We start from the raw sequence: 23,167 nt of genomic DNA, 5'->3' as shown, positions 1-23,167 counted from the left end.
GGGAGGGGGAGAAGCTGAACCTGGACTGAGTGGCCAGACTGAGTGGAGAAGTTCCCATTTATAGACCTTGCTCTTTCCCTGAGTTAAGTGGGAATAGTGAGTGGTTAGGTAATTTCACTGGGCTAGAATCTGGGGATATAACTTTGACAGAACAACTCTTTCCCAGCCACTGCTGTGGAGTAGCCCCTTGCCTGGGTTACAGTTTTTCATCAGGAAGACATTTAGTTACAGGTTATGAGGCCTGTGCAAAGGGAGGAAAAATTGGACTGGAAAAGGACTACTAGAGTAAAGATTAGAGAATGGGAGTAGCAGGAGAAGACAACCAACATGAGCAGTGAGTTACACATACCAATCCATTGCAGCCACAACACCACTGATTGCTTGCACCACTGCCTCCTGGGAATAGGGGTTAATCTGCTCTCAAGAGGTCTTGCTGGGTTCTTGGTAACCAGCACTATGTTGGATAAGAAAGAAAACATGTTTTGGTAAGGCAAGACCTTCAGAAAGGTAGGAGCAAATCTACCATGAATTGCCATTGACTCTTGTCTATTCCTGATATTAATTCAATTGCCACTTTGAGAAACACATAGTTATATAAGTCTTTGTTTCTTTATTTAGTAACACAAAAAGAATGACTCTCCTATCCACATTCCTGTACAGAGATATTGACCACTGACTTTATAGCAATTAAAAAAGTTATCATTATTATTATGTTAACCTATTACTTATTGAACTCTTAAAATATTTCAGATATGAGGCACCCAGCTGGATTAGTTGGTAGAGCACGTGACTCTTGATCTTAGGGTTGTGAGTTTAAGTCTCATTGGATGTGGAGCCTTTAAGTGGAGATTGAAGTTGCATTGGATGTGGAGCCTACATAAAAAAAAAATACTGAAGACATTTTTTAAAAATTACAAATTTCAGATATTTCAAGCATTTTATTGGTATCATCTTAATTAATCATAAAAAAACCTATGAGGTAGAGTTATGAATATGTCCATCAATGAAAAAACATAATAATATAAAAATAATGTTGTTTTTCTGTTGTTATGAAGGTATTACAGTCAAAGATATAATTCAAAGCCAGGTGCTATAAGTCTAAATTCCATGTTCTTAATTGTGCTGATGAATATAAAGTAATGAATATAATGCTGAATATAAATATTTTGACATATGCTAAATAAAACCAAGTAAAATGTAGTATCACTTCATTTTTTTTTAAAGATTTTATTTATTTATTTGACAGAGAGAGAGAGAGAGAGATCTCAAGTAGGCAGAAAGGCAGAGAGAGAGAGGAGGGAGCAGACTCCCTGCTGAGCAGAGAGCCCAATGCAGGGCTTGATCCCAGGACCTTGGGATCATGACCTGAGCCAAAGGCAGAGGCTTAACCCACTGAGCCACCCAGGCGCCCCTATCATTTCATTTACCATGAAGAGCAGTATAGTTTTCATAGGATTTTTATCTCCTTTATATGGTAAAATGTTCAGATATTAAAAGTCAAGGGTATGATAATTTTACAGAATTTATTCTACATACTGGTTAATATGTTCACAGCTCCTGATGCTATGACCATCTTCATGCTCTCAGAGACAGAGATTCGCACTGCACCTACCATTGGTGATTCAATGCAGGAGTAACTCCTAAATAGATGGGTGCTTGAAAAGGTGTGTTTCTTCTGAGTTCTTGGTTTATCTTCTCAGGGATATGATGGATCTTTTGTTTTCTTCCTTTTTTTTTCTTTTTTAATTTTATTTATTTATTTGACAGACAAAGATCACAAGTAGGCATAGAAGCAGGCAGAGAGAGAGGAAGGAAAGCAGGCTCTCTGCCGAGCAGAGAGCCCAATGTGGGGCTCGATGCATGGGCTCGATGCCGGGGCTCGATCCCAGGACACTGGGATCATGACCTGAGCTGAAGGCAGAGGCTTTAACCCACTGAGCCACCCACTCGCCTCTCTTCCTTGTTTTGACTACAGGCAAGCTCAGAGCAAATGTTGCTGCTGCCTTCCTTTAGAAATTGTACCTAATTTTATGTAAAACTTTCTTAAATAGTAATTTTACCTTTGTTTTTAAATTAAATTTATATTCTATTTGTTCTTAACCCACATGTATTTATTAATTTATGTACTTATCAAATTAAGTACCTGATTTATTGTCATGAATGTTTTTCATTGTTGAATTATAGTATTGGTTTTTCTCTATGTGCCTAAGATGAGGTAGCTCATAATTAAATAGATATTATTCATCAATTCTTCCTTTAATTCTGGCCTGCCAATATTGAGTGGAAATGTTTCTTTTTTGAAATATTGTTTGTTTTGTTTTGCTTTTGACTACTTTTGACAAATGAGAAAATGTATCTAACTGGCAATCATTCTTATCAACAGAAGCATTTTTCTAAATGGACAATCAGCCTTACATCATTTAGCTCCTTCCAGATCAGTTTCCTGGAGACTATCAGGACTTTCCTCTGCTTCTTCAGATGAAAGGGCTTATCAAGTCCTGGCATAATTCATAAAGATTTTCAGAACTTCTATCAGATTTTTTGCCTTTTAGTATAATGGTCTCTAAATTCTTTTGTATAGCCCAACTACAGCTTATAGCCAAGTTTATGCTGCAGTTGGAGACACATGGAGAGTATAAGCTGGTTGTAGACATAGGTAAATTACAAACATAACAGACTTGGATATAATCCAGAGATGAGAAAAGAGATGTTAGAAGGCACAAAAAAAAAAAAAACTGAAAGCATATTGAATTATGTTGCCAACAGATCTAGTCTATAATGAAATTCTCTTTCTCTCAAATATATTTTCCCCATCAATGCAAAAGGTAAATATTCATTATAAATTTTGATTAATAGGGAATCTAGAAAGAAGGAATAAAAAAACACCCCATATCCCCACCATCCAAAGATAATTCTTAATACTTAATTTTATAAGAATGATGTACTATTAATATCTCTTATTTCTTGGGCCCAAGTAATGTTAATTTAGATGGCCAAGTTTATATACCAGGTCTCTGTTATATTTCACACTGTACTTTATAAGGTATACATGCTACCATAAGTTTGAGTCTGAGTTCATTTATTTTGATTACTGGTAATATAGGTTTCCATCCATTCCCACATATAGTTTATAAACATTTGTTTCCCTCCTTTATCTTTTTAAGAGAAAAGTCTGATGTTTATTAATATCTGGTTTTCCATATTCATTATTATGGCAATCAATAATTCCAAAGTTGTTTGGTATGGTACATTAAAATATAAAGATAGCATTAGTAAGCAGAACTCTCTTTGTTGTTGGCTTCTAATAAAGCTCAAGTATTTGCCATTGAGTAGTGTTTTTCTTAAGATTAGATATTTCATATCCTAGTCTTAATACCAAATTAATGATTTCTTTGACTTTGTGTAATAATCATTTAGATAACAGGATGATATAATGTCATGAAAGCTCAAATAACTTTAGTTTATACATTTTTTAAATAGTTTGGATACAATGTAAAGATGTAGCAAAGCAGAAGAAATTTAACTCATTGCACAAAAAGAGCATTTTCTAAACAAACTAATTTTATTTCTATTTCATAGAAGTCTTGATTTTTTTAAATTTAGATATTTTACAAATTTTAGTTTATCTGTATGAGGCATATTATAAAAATATTCTAGAGTTACTTTATATGAATTATTTATAAAATATACCACATGAATTTTGAATCTTATAAATTAAGTAATATCTTACTATATTCCAGATGAATGACCCAAAGTAATTCAAAAGCTGTATTTACTATCATTAACATAATGTAAATTCACTTGAGTTTCACTTTTATCATTTAAAAAATTCTTTCTGCAGAGATTCCTAAATAAGTATTTTGGAGCAAATTACTTTATTAACCCCGATACCTGAAAAGTTTGATGCTTAACAAAATACTCTTTTTTTATTACCTTTTTTTTTATTAGCATATTATGTATTGTTGGCCCAGGGGTACAGGTCTGTGAATCGTCAGGTTTAAATACTTCCTAGCACTCACTAGTAAGAAAACACTCTTAGCTGTCTCACGAAACTTTTGAAAGCATACCTCTTTCTACTTGTCCTAGTTAGTCAGATTTGACTTACTTTAATAGAAACCATGGTATATCTTTTAATTATGCCTTAAATTATCACTTGACAATTCGTGTTTCAAACCATCTTTCTTTGATGCTGATTGGTGAAAAATGTTGAATTTATAAGCCATTAAGAAGCCATTTTATGATATGCCCTGCAATTAATTAGAAGCCAAGTAATAATAAAATGCAATTAACTCAATGACTACAAGTTTAAAAAAAAAAATCATCTCATGAAAAAGAAAAAAATTAACATAAAGTCAGATGAAGAAATATAATTTTCACTCCAGGAAAGAATGTACAAAAAGCAATTCTCTGACTCCTTCAGTCTATCAATTTTTATCTTCTTCAGCCATTTTAATTAACATATTAATAAATTCTTGATAGATTTAATAGCAAGTGACAATTGCAAAGTACAAGCTGAAATAAAATCTAACACAGCAAATTTGTCACTTGTAAAAATATCATTATTGCTTAGCTGACTATAACTTGCCCCCCATTAAGGGAAAGTTGCTGTTGGGAAGAAAATTTAAGCTTTAGCTCTCACCTATTAAGAAGAATTAATGACCTATTTGCTTAGAAGCCATATATTAGCTCTAGTTTATCCATCCACTGGGTAAATGGTAGACATTCCTTGGTCACTGTGATAGATTTGAATGCAAGCAAAAGCATCAATCAGTGTCGGCAACTGATTAGTTGTTGGTGTCTTTGACAGGGTCTTCCATCTCCCTGAATGAAAGCCAGCTGATTGCTCTCACTGCTCTCTCTTCTGCCATCTCAGCCACTATATTGCATAGCTAATACTGAGGGTAGAAAATTCTGTGTGTCAGCTAACAGTGAATTTTTCTCCTTTGCTATTATTACATCCAAGTTTGTCTCCCACATCGAATTACAGAATGAGGCTGGTCAACAATGTGTGGTAATGTGAACCTTGATGAAGCACTGAGTAGTAATGGGTGAAAACAGTTGCATTTTGATAATAGCATCTGTTCTCCTTAAGGCAGAAAAGTGACATAAAGTGTGCATCTTTAGATGTCATGATAAAAATTAGGTATGTCAAGATTTAGATTTAGTTGATAGTTAAGGAATAAAATATTTTTATATGAGGAAAACATTACCCTTGAGATGAATTCAGGTTCTGTAGTACAATAGTAATTAGCACTAAAGTGATCATTAAATTTATATTCATTTCCTCTTAAAAGTTTGCTCAGGCCAATCTTTCATTACTAAGATATGTTTTCAAACTCCATTATGAAAACTGTAGCTTATCTGTGAGCATGAAGAACAGATGGAGTGAATTTATTTGCAGAAATATTTGAGCAAGTGGAAAAGATATGAATTTTGACTTTCTTGACACTCAGAATTGTCTAGCATATGTGCAGCTCTTGTCACTAAACACAAAGTCAGAAGGAACAGATCAAATAAAATCAGAATTAAAGAGTACTTAATCAATTTTAACTTCTATTTGTACATAGAAGTCAGTTTGACAGTATCAAGTACTAAGAAACCATTTAGATATAATTAAAATGATATTACATAGATTTAATAATAGTGTAATTCCATGTGTTTCCTGTTTTCCTTTATCTATATCTATCATATACTTATGTTCAGTGTTTGAGGTCATCACACAAATAAATATGGACACCCATTATCTTCAATACCAGGAATTACAATTTCTACTCAATAGTATATAACTAATAAAAATAAAAATTGAATACAAGTGTATAGTTATTAATTTTTAAATTTTGTTAAAATCACTTTTCTTCTCAGGAAATTAAAATATTAAAGTTAAATATAAATATGAATAATAAGTGTAAATATCACATAATAGCATTAATCTTAATTTCTGTTTGAATTATATAAACATCTCATCTGACAATTTTTTGGAGCAGGAATATAATATTTACGTATAAATGTAAAGCAATTTTATCAGAACTTTGAAGAGAGAATTCAAAGTCTATGAAGAGTATGAGGCTGATATTGGTCAATGGTTAACTGAGCTGATGATTTCCCAGACTGTGTTATTCAGAAATGATGCATTACCTAGGCAAGAATGTACAAAATATATTAATAATGGACAAGTATAAATTGAAATAATGGGTTACTAATTTCTAAATTTCAAATAATTTTGTGGAAAAATTCTATTTAGTTTAAATGGTTGAGAATCAGTTCAATTTTATATACTTTAAACATTATTTAAATATAAAATATTAAATATTACTTTAAATCTTTAAATTTATCATTAAATATCAATATTATTTTATATATTTATTTTAAATACTATCTTTAAATAAATGTTATTTGATTTAAATACAAAGTAAGCAGATATTTATTTTAAATATTTTACATTTTAAATTTTATATTAAATAACATTAAATATTATCATAGGGGAGAGGGATTTTTTTTTTTTTTTTTTAAATACAAAATCACGGACACTTGGGTGGCTCAGCCAGTTAAGCATCTGGCTTTGGCTCAGGTCATGATTCCAGAGTCCTGGAATTGAGACACACATTGGGCTCCTTGCTTAACAGAGAACCTGCTTCTCCTTCTGCCTGCTCTTGCTGTGAGCACACTCTCGCTCTCTCTCTCTCTCTCTGATAAATAAATAAATCTTAAAAATACAAAAATTCAAAATCAATGTCAGAAAATTTTTAAGAATGTTGCAATATTAGCACAGAATAAAATGTGACTATTCCATGCACATAGTAAGCTGTTAGTCCAAGGATTGTTAGATAAGTAATATCCAAGTTTAACTAGATGTATAGATCAGATTTCACCAAGCTTCAACCTACTAAAATATTCTCTGTTACGACCTGTGTAAGAAAGAATTCTTAACCCCAAATTATATCTAATTACTTACCTTATAATACATAGGCTAATTAGAATCATAATCAGAAATCACTAACTAGGGGCACCTGGGTGGCTTAGTGGGTTGAGCTGCTGCCTTTGGCTCAGGTCATGATCTCAAGGTCCTGGGATCAAGTCCCGCATCAGGTTCCTTGCTCAATGGGGAGCCTGCTTCTTTCTCTCTCTGCCTGCCTCTCTGCCTACTTGTGATCTTTCTCTGTCAAATAAACAAATAAAATCTAAATAAAAAGAAAAAAAGAAAGAAATCACTGACCAGTGAGAAGGAATTTATCTTAGAAAAATTGTTCCAACTAAGGAATTACTTGGCCCATGGGTTAGGGCCCCTCTTCTTCTTCTCTGTGGTCAGAGTGTCTGACTAAAATAGATTAAAAATTATGAAACAAGATGTGGACACACTAAGATCAAGTGAGCTCTCACTTTCAGGAGTTTTTAGCCTCAAAACAGTGATTAACTAAAGTCATTGTTTTTGCTAATATCACTTATCCATAATCAATTAACTGCATCAAGAAACTGTTTTCTAAAAAAAAAAAGAAAGAAAGAAACTGCTTTCTATTTTAAACTAAAGTCATAAATTATAGAATATCCCAACAGTATATGCTACTTTAACATCAATGACTTAGTTAGAGTAAACTTGTTGGAATAAGGGAACAGAGGCCAAATTATGATGAATTGAGATGTGGTAGAGTGATGGGTAGTTTTAGTTTTCTGGAAAGGTGGGTGATGTGGAAATGAGATAGAGATTTTAAATGCAGAGGACATTTATCCAAAAATACCATTTCATTTATTCAACAAATGTCCTAGAAAAATTGAGTGACTATGTGTTAAAAGTAAAAACCTAGATAGAGAGATTAGACTATTAATGAAAATTAATTCAATATGGATCATGGATCAAAATTTAGAATGTTAAAGTAGGGGTTCCTCAGTGGCTAATTGGTTAAGCTTGTGCCTTCAGCTTAGGTCATGACCTCAGGGTCCTGGGATTGAGTCCTGAATGGGGGCTCCCTGCTCAGCGAGGAGCTGCTTTCTTCTCTCCCTTTTCCCTCTCCCCCCACTCATGTTGTCTCTCTCTCTCTTTCTTTCTCTCAAATACATAAATAAATAAATAAATTTCTTTAAAAATGCTAAAATATAAAACTTCTAGAAGAAAACACCAGAGAAAACAAGGGTTTGGTGACAAGATTTTAGAGACAACATCAAAAGCATGACCCATGAAAGAAAAACAAAAAAAGGTATGTTGGATTGTACTAAAATTAAAAACATGGGATCTGCCAAAGTCGTTATGAAGAAGATGAAAAGACAAGTCATAAACTGGGAGAAAATTGTTTGCAAAACACGTATCTAATAAAGAATGATTCATAAAACTCAATGATTACAAGATTCAACACAATAATTAATGGGCAAAAGATCTAAATAGACATCTCATCAAATGATATCTGATGTATAAACATGTGAAAGATGTTCACTTTAATTTGTCACTTAGAAGTTCCAAATTAAAATCAGGCACCCTTACACATTGATTAAATTGGTTGAAATCCAAAACCTGATGATATAACTTTGTGACAAGAATATAGTACAACAGAAGTTCTCATTACTTGCCAGTGGAAGTACAAATTGATAGAGAGACACTGGAAGACAGCATCTTACAAAATTAATCAAAATCTTACTCTATAATTCAGCCATTGTACAATTACATAACTACCCAACTAGGTTGAAAAATTATGCTACCCCAAAAAACCATCAAGAAAACGTTTATAGTGGTAGCTTTTTAATCACCAATAACTGGAAGCAAATAAGATGTTCTTTGGTAGGTGAACAGGTAAACAAACTGAGTTGTATCCATTTAATGAAATACTATTTGCAATAAAGTGAAATGGGTTCTCAAGCCACTCGAGAACATAGATATGTCTTAAATACATATTGATAAGTACAAGAAACCAGTGTTAAAGGCTGTACACCATATGACTCAATTTAGATGACCTCTGGAAAAGACAAAACTATAGAGATGGTAAACAGATCAGAGGTTGACCAAGGTTTGTAGAGAAGTTATTGTAGAAGGGAAATTTTAGAGGTGGAGAAACTATTCTGGGTGATACTGGAATAGTGTACATGCAACACTATGCATTTGTCGCAAACCAAGATAATCTGACTGTACAGAATGGACTTTAAGATTTACCAATTTTTAACAAAATCACTTACTTGGTCAAAGTATCCCAGGATGGAATGGAGAATATGCCAGAAGCATTCAACTGTATTTCAAATATAGGAAACAACCTCAGTGAGGGCAGTGAAGAGAAAAGTTATGGTTCTAAGTAACTTCAGAAATTAATGGAGTCTGTAAGAATAAATGTAAAAATATATGTTTATAGTCAGAATATTCTAGTTGATATAGTTGTTCCCAAGAGTGTACAGGTTAGCAGTTATGAAACTATTTTATATGTATACTGAAATTGACAATTAAGTAAATAGATGGTTAAGTTTAGTTGTTGGAATGGAGTTATAGGTAAACATGGGGAGGAGACCAGAATGACATATATGGTAATGACTTTCAGCTGGAGGTGTCAGCATGAACAAAATTTAGCATTATTAATATAATTATGTGTGGTTACATACTTATATTAAATACATATTAAATATTTATAGATACATGTAATGCAGAGTTTAGCATACATACATGCATACATGAATTTCTTTGCTATATCAATTGAGAGTATCAAAGCAAACATTCCAATAAGAATGAGCTTATCTAATGGCCAGATATTAGTTTCTAATATCATTTACTTACAAAAGGAACTAGGGTTCGTGGACTGATTTTAGGACTAGCAGTGAATATACAAGATAAGCTTGGAGTGCATTATAAGGGGATGTAAGGAAAACCTTTAAAAAAAAAGTAAAAAAGACAAACACATACACACAACACACACACACACACATACACACAATGATGGGGTATGCTAAAGAGTCACAGGAGCAAATGAAAAAGCTCCCAACAGTTAAGCCTGGAACAATATGGGTGAAACAATAACATAGAGTATTGGATTATAGCTCAAAGAATTAGAAATATCTGTGTCAGTATTGACAGAATGAAAGGATTACATACATACCTATATAGATAGAAAAGTAAATGAGTAAATGCATATATAAGTAGAAGAATAAATTAAGATAGAAGTCTCACGCAACAGGTTTCAAAACTATATCTATATCTATCTATCTATCTATCTATCTATCTATCTATCTCTATATATATAATACTCATTCCACAAGATGGTGGAACATAAATTCCCTTCCTTATGTCTGGGCTACCCCCAACACAACTTTATCCTGGAGAAACCTGACAAATACTTCTTCAGCCAGGTAATCAAGGTTAACATATTCAGTGAAATCATGTTAACAGTATATGCACTTGATATTATTTGATGAAAGTGGCAGCTTAATTCTGTGATGATCTTTCTCCAAAAATCTCATAATCCCATTCTAATCATGAGAAAACGTCAGCCAAGTCTCAACTGAGGGACATAAAACAAAATACTTGACCAACACTCCACGCACAGTCAAGGTCATCAAAAGAAGATTAATCATGTATATATATATATATGGCATATGTAAGTAAGTCATTTAATTTTACATAAATACTTATGAATACGAACATATATACACATAATTTATACATATGAAAATAAATATATAGTTCTATATTGAAATTTATATGTATGTGTGTATATATGTATGTATGAGAGTGTCTCAAGTATAGTGATCTCAATTATATTATTCAATAGCTACTTCAGTGGCACAGTTGGTTAAGCATCGACCTTCAACTCAGGTCATGATCTCGGAGTCCCATTTTAGCCCTGCATCTGGCTCCCTGATCAGCAGGGCAGTGTGTTTCTCCCTCTGCTTCTCATTCCACTCATGCTCTCTCTCACTCTCTCTCTCTTTCAAATAAATAAATAAAATCTTTAAAAAAAATAAAGTATAGGGCGCCTGGGTGGCTCTGTGGGTTAAGCTGCTGCCTTCGGCTCTGGTCATGATCTCAGGGTCCTGGGATTGAGTCCCGCATCGGGCTCTCTGCTCAGCAGGGAGTCTGCTTCCTCCTCTCTCTCTCTGCCTGCCTCTCTGCCTACTTGTGATCTCTCTCTGTCATATAAATAATAAATAAAATCTTTTTTAAAAAAAGTATAATATAATTCATGATATGCTAGTTTTGTTAAAAAATAAGTAATTGAATAAATTTAAGTAAGATTTTCAAATGAGATGAACACGTTTTAGAGTAAGGACGATTTTGTCTAAAAAATAATTGGTAAATAAGAAATTTTAAATCATTGAAAACTCTAAAATTCCATTACCTCCTTTGTGGCAAAATAGTTATATTTTTGTTTAATGACAACTTTATAAAGTACCTATAATTTCTTCTAGTATAGTAAGATGTAAATTTTTATATTACCAATTCTTCATATTAAAAAGTTATGGCTGATTATGGGCAGAAGACATGCACAGACACTTATCCAAAGAAGACATACAAATGGCTAATAGACACATGAAAAAATGTTCATCATCTTTAGCCATCAGGGAGATTCAAAACAAAACCACATTGAGATACCACTTTACTCTAGTAAGAATGGCCCAAATTAATAATACAGTAAACAACATGTGTTTACACTATTGGTGGGAATTCAAGTTGGTGCAGCCACTTTGGACAACAGATGGAGATTCCTTAAGAAAGTAAAAATAGAGCTACCCTATGACCGTGCAGTTGCACTACTGGGAATTTACTCCAAAGATACTGATGTAGTAAAAATGAGGGCCATCTGTACCCCAGTGTTCATTACAGCAACGGCCTCAGTTGCCAAACTGTAGGAAGAGCCAAGATGCCCTTCAACGGACAAGTGGATAAAGAAGATATGGTACATATATACGATGGAATATTATGCCTCCATCAGAAAGGACTACCCAATTTTTGTATCAACATGGACAGGATTGGAGGGGATTATGCTGAATGAAATAAGTCAAGCAGTCAATTATCATATGGTTTTACTTACTTATGGAGCATAAGGAATAATATAGAGGACATTGGGAGTTGGAGAGGAGAAGGGAGTTGGGGGAAATCAGAAGGAGAGATGAACCATGATAGACTGTGTACTTTGAGAAACAAACTGAGGGTTTTGGAGGGGAGGTGGGTGCGGGGTTGGGTGAACCTGGTGGTAGGTATTAAGTAGGGCATATATTGCATGGAGTACTGGGTATGGTGCATAAACAATAAATCTTGGAAAACTGAAAAAAATAAATTAAATTAAAATGTCAAAAAAAATATGGCTGATTTTCACAATCATTAAAAACTTGCATTTTGGGGGGGGCAGGGGCTAGGTGGCTCAGTGAGTTAAGCTGCTGCCTTTGGCTCAGGGTCCTGGGATTGAGCCCAACACCACCACCCCCGTCTGTCTCTCTGCCTACTTGTGATATCTCTCTCTTTGTGTCAAATAAATAAATACAACCTTTTAAAAAAGCTCACTTTTTAAAAAAGATTGTATTCATTTATTTAAGAGAGATTGAGAGTGAGTGAGAGAGACTTTTTTTTCAAATTAGCTAAGATAGCAGTTAATAGAGTCAGATTACTCTTTTTGAAATTTAAATATCTGTATAAGTCAGTGAACTCTAACTGCAGTTTTTTCCAAAGATTTTTTATCATGACAAATTTATATAATATAAATGAGTTAGTATGGACTATATTCTACTATTGTAACAATCATCAGTGACTGTGTGGTAAAGTAGACAGTACTTTTGATTTTTGGTTTTTTCTTTATTCATAAATATTATGCTAATTTGTCAAAAATTAAAATGTGAGAGATGATAAAATAAATAACTTTTGCAATGAAGGACTGTAAGTACCAAATTAGTTAAGATTCATTGAATAGTTAAAAATATTTTCCAAGTAAAGTATTATGTAGCTTTTGGTTGTAATGATAATGTAATATTTAATATATATTTCACTTTGAAATAAAGGTAACACAAATATAAAGGCACCATATGTCTGGAAATTTCAGGATAAAAATACATAAAATTTTTTCTACTATTTTCAAAAATACATTAAAGAGTCCCCCTGATGCAAAAATTACAATTATGCCATGAGTTAAATTACAAAGTGTTTTTGTTTTACTTAAAAAGGAAAGAAAATTCACAATTTTTATTTATTATATAAACAAAGTGGCTATATGCAGTTTGGGTCAACCAGAATAATTAGATAAATGAACAAAGAAATATATAAGTATAAAAATATATAAATATAAGTATAAAAATATATAAATAGAAATATGCACAGAGCTATTGCCTATATATAATACATACAAACATATATAATGTAAATTACATAAAGCTATATGTAACTTTATATATTAACTTTTCAAAAATAAACATAAAATATAAAATTCAGGAGTATTTCTAGTTTGTTTGTTAGTTTGTTTGTTTCCAACATTGTAAGTTAGATAACACTACATTTTTCAAACGAGGAACCAACAAATGCTATTCACTAATCTGAGAAGTAAATAGTTTTTACTTTACTAGACTTTATTGCAAGGAGGATGACTATTTTAGTTATATCTTAAACTACCTCTCTGTGATTACAAACTGTATCCTTTGTTCATTTTATGTCCATTAGAGAGTTATTTACTTATTTTGTATTTTCACTGGTCATTCCTACTTTCTTGCTCAGAGATTCAGAGAATTAAGTAAGCCTGTGTATTTAAAATAGAAAGAATCTGGAAAAATAAGAGTGCCTTATTTATCTCCTTAGAATTAATTAAAAAACAAAATCTTGTAATACTATAAGGTATTTTCTCATCTCTAACTCAATTAAAAAAAAAAAAAAAGTGGTTGCTTCCAGGGTGTCTGGGTGGCTCAGTTGGTTAAGCATCTGCTTTCGGCTCAGGTCATGATCCCGGGGTCCTGGGATTGAGCCCCACATTGGTCTCCCTCCTGGGGGGAGACCTTCTGTTTCTCCCTCTGCCCCTCCCACACTCCCTTTGTGTCAAATAAAAAAATAAAATCTTAAAAAAAAAAAAGTGGTTGCTTCCTTGATTTCATGCAGACATCAGAGTACACCCAGTTTTGTGAATCCACACTTTGCCTATATCCTCAGTTCTTTACTCATAATGCTTTTAATTTATCTGTGTCAAGTTTCCGCCAAGGATAAAAAATAAACCCACAGCCCACTATAGAATACAGTGATTATAAAATTGGATCCCTATCCCAATATCTAATGGTTGAGACTACTAAACAATAATAATGTTTACATGAACAAGATATTTAAGCTCTTTAAATTAACCTCTTGTTCAATACTCCATGGGCTATTCAGTTATGGAAGCTATCAAAAGAGTAGGCCTTACTTGATTGGCAGAGAGACCATCAGGTTGGATTGTTATAGCAGAAAGTAAGGAGATTTTTTTAGGAGCAGAAACCTGGGTTCAGTAAATATTTTCATTTAAAGAAGTGAAATATATAAACTACTCAAGTGTACATTGATAGATGAATGGAGAAATATATATATATCCATCTAAAGATCTATACATAGATCTCTATATATATTATAAATATATATATATTATATTATATGGATATCTATGTTCTATATCCATATAGATATCTATATCTATATCTATATCTATCGATCTATAGATTGATAGATAGATCAATAGAGATCTCTAGAGATCTATAGATCGATAGATATCCATATATAATATGCCACATAGATATCCATATATCACAAGGAGATATATATATATATATGATGTATATATTTGCATATATAAAATATATATAATATAATGTAATATATAATATAATATATAATGGGTATTAATCAGTCATAAGAAAAGAATGAGATCTTGCCATTTGCAACACTATGGATGGATCTAGTGGGCATAATGCTAACTGAAATATGTCAGAGAAAGAAAAATACCACATGACTTCACTCATATGTAGAATTAAAGAAAAAAAAGAGAGAAACCAAAAAATAGTGGCTTAAATATAGAGAACAAATTGGTGGTTACCAGAGGGGAGGTGGGTGGGGGATGACCAAAGTGAAGGGAAGTGAAGAGAATTACGGGTACACATCCTAATGCACACAGTAATGTATAGAATTGTTGAATTACTATATTGCACACTTGAAACTATATGACAATGTTGGTGGAACTTAAATAATTAACTAATTTTTATAAAAGGATATGTGCTCTGTAAATCTAAATATAGAGAGGTGATTTTCTTAATATACCATCATGATAAAGATCATGTAATTTAAAAATGTCATTTATTTATTTATTTATTTAATTTATTTTTCCTAGCAAGGGCAATGAATTTAAGTCCTATTGTCTGGGGCATCTAGGTGGCTTTGTCAGCTAAGCGTCTGCCTTCAGCTCAGGTCATGATCTCAGGGTCCTGGGATCAAGTCCCTGTGGGGTACCCTGTTCAGGGCAGAGTTTGCTTCTCCCTCCTGCTCTGATGCTTCCCCTACTGCTTCCCCTACTTGTGCTCTCTCTCTCTGACTCTCACTTTCACTCTACCTCTCAAATAAATAAATAAACTCTTTAAAAAAATGTTATATTGCCTATATTCATGTGTCCAGACATCCCAGAGCATGTATTCATGTGACTTTCAGGCATGATTCGCTTGTACGTTTAAAGAACAAACTAACCCTAAATATTCTCTTCTTGGATTACTTACTGTCTTAATTTAAATGTCATCATTCTCAAAATATTTAAGCTTATTAGTTAAAATTTGAAAAGAAAAATACAAAAACAAACAAACAAAAAAACCCAGAACCCCAAAACAAAAACAGAACAAGTGATAGGACACAAATTTTGCAATTGCCATACAATTCTCTCTTCACCTTCCATTTCACCCTGGAAATTAGATGCCTATATTTTGTACCACAATTTTCCAGAAAATTCTCTTACAATTAACTCATCAAATGTCCATGTGGTTATAAAGCAATATTCAGGTTTATGAATGTGACCTGACATATCTGTTCATAGGATTTTGATTTAGCAAAGGCCGCCTACTTAAGAAAAGTCATTCAGAGATAATTCTCCAGAAACATGAAATTGATCATATCCTTGGTGTGCTAAATAAACTTGGAACACATTGAAAGCCAAAATGAGAGAAAAGTAAAACTGTGATAACACCGAGACAGGAAACATCTCTGTTATATAAAGCTCATACCTGTGATCTGACAGAATATTTTCTGTTTAGTTTTATGAGGTATGTTTTAATTTATATTTATATATTTTATACATACAATTCATATATATTATATAATTTATATTTATATAGAATAAATAATATATTTATATTAAATGTATATTATAATATTTAATTATAAAATATATAATATTTATAATAGATTTTCTCCTAAGTTTTAAGCTGGGAAGCTTTTTATCTATTATTGTGACAAAAAGTGCTTTTACTAGTGATGTCACTACACACTATATAAATGAAAAATTACAAAAAATTACAAATTATAACTGGAGTTAAACTGACAAATAAAATCCAACAGTGATATAAATACTTAAAAAAGTTATGCAAATAAAGAGCTGAAACAAGTCAGGGCTGCATACTTCATTCATTTATTATTTACATATAATTATTCATTTATTTATTCAATTTTTTGATTAATCAATTAATTAATTTGAGAGAGAAAGCCTAAGCAATTAGGGAGGGGCAAAGGGAAAGGAAGAGATAATCTTTTCTTTTTTTAAATTTATTTTAAAGATTGTATTTATTTGAGAATGAGCATGAGTGAAGGGAGGCACAGATGGAGAGGAGAAGCAGACTTCCTGCTGAGGAGGGAATCCAATGTGGGGCTTGACCTCAGGATGCTGAGATCACAACCTAAGCTGAAGGCAGACACTTTAATGACCGAGCTACCCAGACACCCCAAGAGAGAGAAAGGCTCCATACCCAGTAGAGTCCACCCAACACAGGCCTCAGTCTCATGACCCTGAGAATTTGACCTGAGCTGAAGCCATCAGTCAGACACCTACCCAACTCAGCCACTCTGGTGCCTCTACACATAATTATTTAAATATGAGCTATTTAGGAGGAGTCAAGATGGCGGAGAAGTAGCAGGCTGAGACTACTTCAGCTAGCCGGAGATCAGCTAGATAGCTTATCTAAAGATTGCAAACACCTGCAAATCCATCTTCAGATCGAAGAGAAGAAGAACAGCAATTCTGGAAACAGAAAAACAACCACTTTCTGAAAGGTAGGACCGGCGGAGAAGTGAATCCAAAGCGACGGGAAGATAGACCCCGGGGGGAGGGGCCGGCTCCTGGCAAGCGGCGGAGCAACGGAGCACAAAATCAGGACTTTTAAAAGTCTGTTCCACTGAGGGACATCGCTCCAGAGGCTAAACCGGGACGAAGCCCACACGGGGTCAGCGTGGCCTCAGGTCCCGCAGGGTCACAGAAGGATCGGGGGTGTCTGAGTGTCACAGAGTTTGCGGGTATTGGAACAGGAAAGCCATCTACAGAGACAGAGCCGACAGTAAGCTCGCAGCTCGGGGTTACCTTAAACCATCGCAGGCTCGGTGAGCTCGGAGCGCGGCCGAGGTCAGGCAGACAGGAGTAACTAGGCGCTGTTCTCTGAGGGCACACTGAGGAGTGGGGCCCCCGGGCTCTCGGCTCCTCTGGGCAAGAGACCAGGAGGCCGCCATTTGTATTCCTGTCCTCCAGAAATCTACGGAAAGTGCTCAGGGAACAAAAGCTTCTGAAAGCAAACCTGAGCGGATTACTCAGCCCGGCCCCAGGTAAGGGCGGTGCAATTCCGCCTGGGGCAAAGACACTAGAGAATCACTACACCAGGCCCCTCCCCCAGAAGATCAACAAGAAATCCAGCCAAGACCAAGTTCACCTACCAAGGAGTGCAATTTCAATACCAAGGAGAGCAGCAGAATTCCAGAGGAGGAGAAAGCAAAGCACATAACTCATGGCTTTCTCCCTGTGATTTTTTTTCTCTTTTCTTTTTTTTTTTTCACTTGTGATTTTTTTAGTCTTGCAGTTAATTTAATTTTTTTCTTTTTCATTTTTTTTCTCTTCTTCTGCTAAAATTTTTTAAACTTTTACCTTTTTCTTTTTTAACGTTTTTTAACTAGTTTATCTAATATATATATTTTTTACTTTTTATATTTTTCTTTATTCACTTTCCTTTTTAAAATTCTTTACTTTTTTTTTAATTTTTTCTTTTTTTTTTCTCTCTTTCTTTCGTTTTGAACCTCTTTTTATCCCCTTTCTCCCCCCTCACGATTTGGGATCTCTTCTGATTTGGTTAAGCCATATTTTCTTGGGGTTTTTGCCACACTTTTAGTATTTTACTTGCTCTTTCATATACACTTATCTGAACAAAATGACAAGACGGAAAAATTCACCACAAAAAAAAGAACAAGAGGCAGTACCGAAGGCTAGGGACCTAATCAATACAGACATTGGTAATATGTCAGATCTAGAGTTCAGAATGACAATGCTCAAGGTTCTACCCAGGCTCGAAAAAGGCATGGAAGATATTAGAGAAACCCTCTCGGGAGATATAAAAGCCCTTTCTGGAGAAATAAAAGAACTAAAATCTAACGAAGTTGAAATCAAAAAAGGTATTAATGTGGTGCAATCAAAAATGGAGGCTCTCACTGCTAGGATAAATGAGGCAGAAGAAAAAATTAGTGATATAGAAGACCAAATGACAGAGAATAAAGAAGCTGAGCAAAAGAGGTACAAACAGCTACTGGACAACGAGGGGAGAATTCGAGAGATAAATGACACCATACGACGAAACAACATTAGAATAATTGGGATTCAAGAAGAAGAAGAAAGAGAGAGGGGAGCAGAAGGTATATTGGAGAGAATTATTAGGGAGAATTTCCCCAATATGGCAAAGGGAACAAGCATCAAAATTCAGGAGGTCCAGAGAATGCCCCTCAAAATCATTAAGAATAGGCCCACACACCGTCACCATATAGTAAAATTTACAAGTTTTAATAACAAAGAGAAAATCCTGAAAGCAGCCCGGGAAAAGAGGTCTGTAATATACAATGGTAAAAATATTAGATTGGCAGCAGACGTATCCACAGAGAGCTGGCAGGCCAGAAAGAGCTGGCATGATATTTTCAGAGCACTAAACGAGAAAAAAATGCAGCTAAGAATACTATATCCAGCTAGGCTATCATTGAAAATAGAAGGAGAGATTAAAAGCTTCCAGGACAAACAAAAACTGAAAGAATTTGCAAACACCAAACCAGCTCTACAGGAAATCTTGAAAGGGGTCCTCTAAGCAAAGAGAGAGCCTACAAGTGGTAGATCAGAAAGGAACAGAGACCATATACAGTAACAGTCACCTTACAGGCAATACAGTGGCACTAAATTCATATCTCTCAATAGTTACCCTGAATGTTAATGGGCTAAATGCCCAAATCAAAAGACACAGGGTATCAGAATGGATAAAAAAACAAAACCCATCTATATGTTGCCTCCAAGAAACTCATTTTAAGCCTGTAGACACCTCCAGATTTAAAGTGAGGGGTGGAAAAGTATTTACCATGCCAATGGACATCAGAAGAAGGCAGGAATGGCAATCCTTATATCAGAACAATTAGATTTTAAGCCAAAGACTATAATAAGAGATGAGGAAGGACATTATATCATACTCAAAGGGTCTGTCCAACAAGAAGATTTAACAATTTTAAATATCTATGCCCCCTGGGGCACCTGGGTGGCTCAGAGGGTTGGGCCGCTGCCTTCGGCTCAGGTCATGATCTCAGGGTCCCGGGATCGAGTCCCGCATCGGGCTCTCTGCTCAGCGGAGAGCCTGCTTCCTCCTCTCTCTATCTCTCTGCCTGCCTCTCTGCCTACTTGTGATTTCTCTCTGTCAAATAAATAAATAAAATCTTTAAAAAAAAAAAAAAACTATGCCCCCAATGTGGGAGCAGCCAACTATATAAACCAATTAATAACAAAATCAAAGAAACACATCAACAATAATACAATAATAGTAGGGGACTTTAACACTCCCCTCACTGAACTGATCAGATCATCCAAGCAAAAGATCAGCAAGGAAATGAAGGCCTTAAACGACACACTGGAACAGATGGACATCACAGATATATTCAGAACATTTCATCCCAAAGCAACAGAATACACATTCTTCTCTAGGGCACATGGAACATTCTCCAGAATAGATCAAATCCTCGGTCCTAAATCAGGACTCAACTGGTATAAAAAGATTGGGATCATTCCCTACATATTTTCAGACCACAATGCTTTGAAGCTAGAACTCAACCACAACAGGAAGTTTGGAAAGAACCCAAATACATGGAGACTAAACAGCATCCTTCTAAAGAATGAATGGGTCAACCGGGAAATTAAAGAAGAATTGAAAAAAATCATGGAAACAAATGATAATGAAACTACAACAGTTCAAAATCTGTGGGACACAACAAAGGCAGTCCTGAGAGGAAAATATATAGCAGTACAAGCCTTCCTCAAGAAACAAGAAAGGTCTCAGGTACACAACCTAACCCTACACCTTAAGGGGCTGGAGAAAGAAGAAGAAAGAAACTCTAAGCCCAGAAGGAGAAGAGAAATCATAAAGATCAGAGAAGAAATCAATGAAATAAAAACCAAAAAGACAATAGACCAAATCAACGAAACTAGGAGCTGGTTCTTTGAAAGAATTAATAAAATTGATAAACCCCTGGCCCAACTTATCACAAAGAAAAGAGAAAGGACCCAAATAAATAAAATCATGAATGAAAGAGGAGAGATCACAACTAACATCAAAGAAATACAAACAATTATAAGAACATACTATGAGCAACTCTACGTCAACAAATTTGACAATCTAGAGGAAATGGATGCATTCTTAGAAACATATAAACTACCACAACTGAACCAAAAAGAAGTAGAAAGCCTAAACAGACCCATAACCAGTAAGGAGATTGAAACAGTTATTAAAAATCTCCAAACAAACAAAAGCCCAGGGCCAGACGGCTTCCTGGGAGAATTCTACCAAACATTTAAAGAAGAACTAATTCCTATTCTCCTGAAACTGTTCCAAAAAATAGCAATGGAAGGAAAACTTCCAAACTCATTTTATGAAGCCAGCATCACCGTGATCCCAAAACCAGAGAAGGATCCCATCAAAAAAGAGAGCTATAGACCAATATCCTTGATGAACACAGATGCGAAAATTCTCACCAAAATACTAGCCAATAGGATCCAACAGTACATTAAAGGATTATTCACCACGACCAAGTGGGATTTATTCCAGGGCTGCAAGGTTGGTCCAACATCCGCAAATCAATCAATGTGATATAACACATCAATAAAAGAAAGAACAAGAACCATATGATACTCTCAATAGATGCTGAAAAAGCATTTGACAAAGTACAGCACCCCTTCCTGATCAAAACTCTTCAAAGTGTAGGGATAGAGGGCTCATACCTCAATATCATCAAAGCCATCTATGAAAAACCCACCGCAAATATCATTCTCATTGGAGAAAAACTGAAAGCTTTTCCGCTAAGTTCAGGAACACGGCAGGGATGTCCATTATCACCACTGCTATTCAACATAGTACTAGAGGTCCTAGCCTCAGCAATCAGACAACAAAAGGAAATTAAAGGCATCCAAATCGGCCTCGAAGTCAAATTATCACTTCGCAGATTATATGATACTATATGTGGAAAACCCAAAAGACTCCACTCCAAAACTGCTAGAACTTATACAGGAATTCAGTAAAGTGTCAGGATATAAAATCAATGCACAGAAATCAGTTGCATTTCTCTACACCAACAACAAGACAGAAGAAAGAGAAATTAAGGAGTCAATCCCATTCCCATTTACAATTGCACCCCAAACCATAAAATACCTAGGAATAAACCTAACCAAAGAGGCACAGAATCTATACTCAGAAAACTATAAAGTACTCATGAAAGAAATTGAGGAAGACACAAAGAAATGGAAAAATGTTCTATGCTCCTGGATTTGAAGAATAATTTTCATATTGTGAAAATGTCTATGCTACCTAAAGCAATCTACACATTTAATGCAATTCCTATCAAAGTACCATCCATCTTTTTCAAGAAATGGAACAAATAATTCTAAAATTTATATGGAACCAGAAAAGTCCTCGAATATCCAAAGGGATATTGAAAAAGAAAGCCAAAGTTGGTGGCATCACAATACCGGACTTCAAGCTCTATTACAAAGCTGTCATCATCAAGACAGCATGGTACTGGCACAAAAACAGACACATAGATCAATGGAACAGAATAGAGAGCCGAGAAATAGACCCTCAACTCTATGGTCAACTAATCTTCGACAAAGCAGGAAAGAATGTCCAGTGGTAAAAAGACAGCCTCTTCAATAAATGGTGTTGGGAAAATTGGACAGCCACATGCAGAAAAATGTAATTGGACCATATCCTTACACCACACACGAAAATAGACTCAAAATGGATGAAGGACCTCAATGTGCGAAAGGAATCCATCAAAATCCTTGAGGAGAACACAGGCAGCAACCTCTTCGACCTCAGCAGCAGCAACATCTTCCTAGGAACGTCACCAAAGGCAAGGGAAGCAAGGGCAAAAATGAACTATTGGGATTTCATCAAGATCAAAAGCTTTTGCACAGCAAAGGAAACAGTTAACAAAATCAAAAGACAACTGACAGAATGGGAGAAGATATTTCCAAACGACATATCAGATAAAGGACTAGTGTCTAAAATCTATAAAGAACTTAGCAAACCCAACACCCAAAGAACAAATAATCCAATCAAGAAATGGGCAGAGGACATGAACAGACATTTCTGCAAAGAAGATATCCGAATGGCCAATAGACACATGAAAAAGTGCTCCATATCACTTGGCATCAGGGAAATACAAATCAAAACCACAATGAGATATTACCTCACACCCGTCAGAATGGCTAAAATCAACAAGTCAGGAATTGACAGATGCTGGCAAGGATGCAGAGAAAAGGGAACCCTCCTACATTGTTGGTGGGAATGCAAGCTGGTGCAGCCACTCTGGAAAACAGCATGGAGGTTCCTCAAAATGTTGGAAATAGAACTGCCCTATGACCCAGCAATTGCACTAAAGATATTTACCCTAAAGATACAAACGTAGTGATCCAAAGGGGCACGTGCACCCAAATGTTTATAGCAGCAATGTCCACAA

The 23,167-nt window shown here is 34.6% G+C and overlaps 1 pseudogene; it reads left to right on the top strand.

The window, feature by feature from the left end:
* The first annotated feature begins 1,544 nt into the window (after nt 1–1,544).
* LOC131812137 (ubiquitin-like domain-containing CTD phosphatase 1) overlaps nt 1,545–23,167 on the top strand; it is an 82,489-nt pseudogene continuing 60,866 nt past the window's right edge.

The sequence above is a fragment of the Mustela lutreola genome, chromosome 12 (genome assembly GCF_030435805.1).
Source record: "Mustela lutreola isolate mMusLut2 chromosome 12, mMusLut2.pri, whole genome shotgun sequence".
NCBI lineage: Eukaryota > Metazoa > Chordata > Mammalia > Carnivora > Mustelidae > Mustela > Mustela lutreola.
The sequence above is the reverse complement of the archived record's forward strand: the minus strand, read 5'-3'. Positions and strand labels throughout refer to the sequence as shown.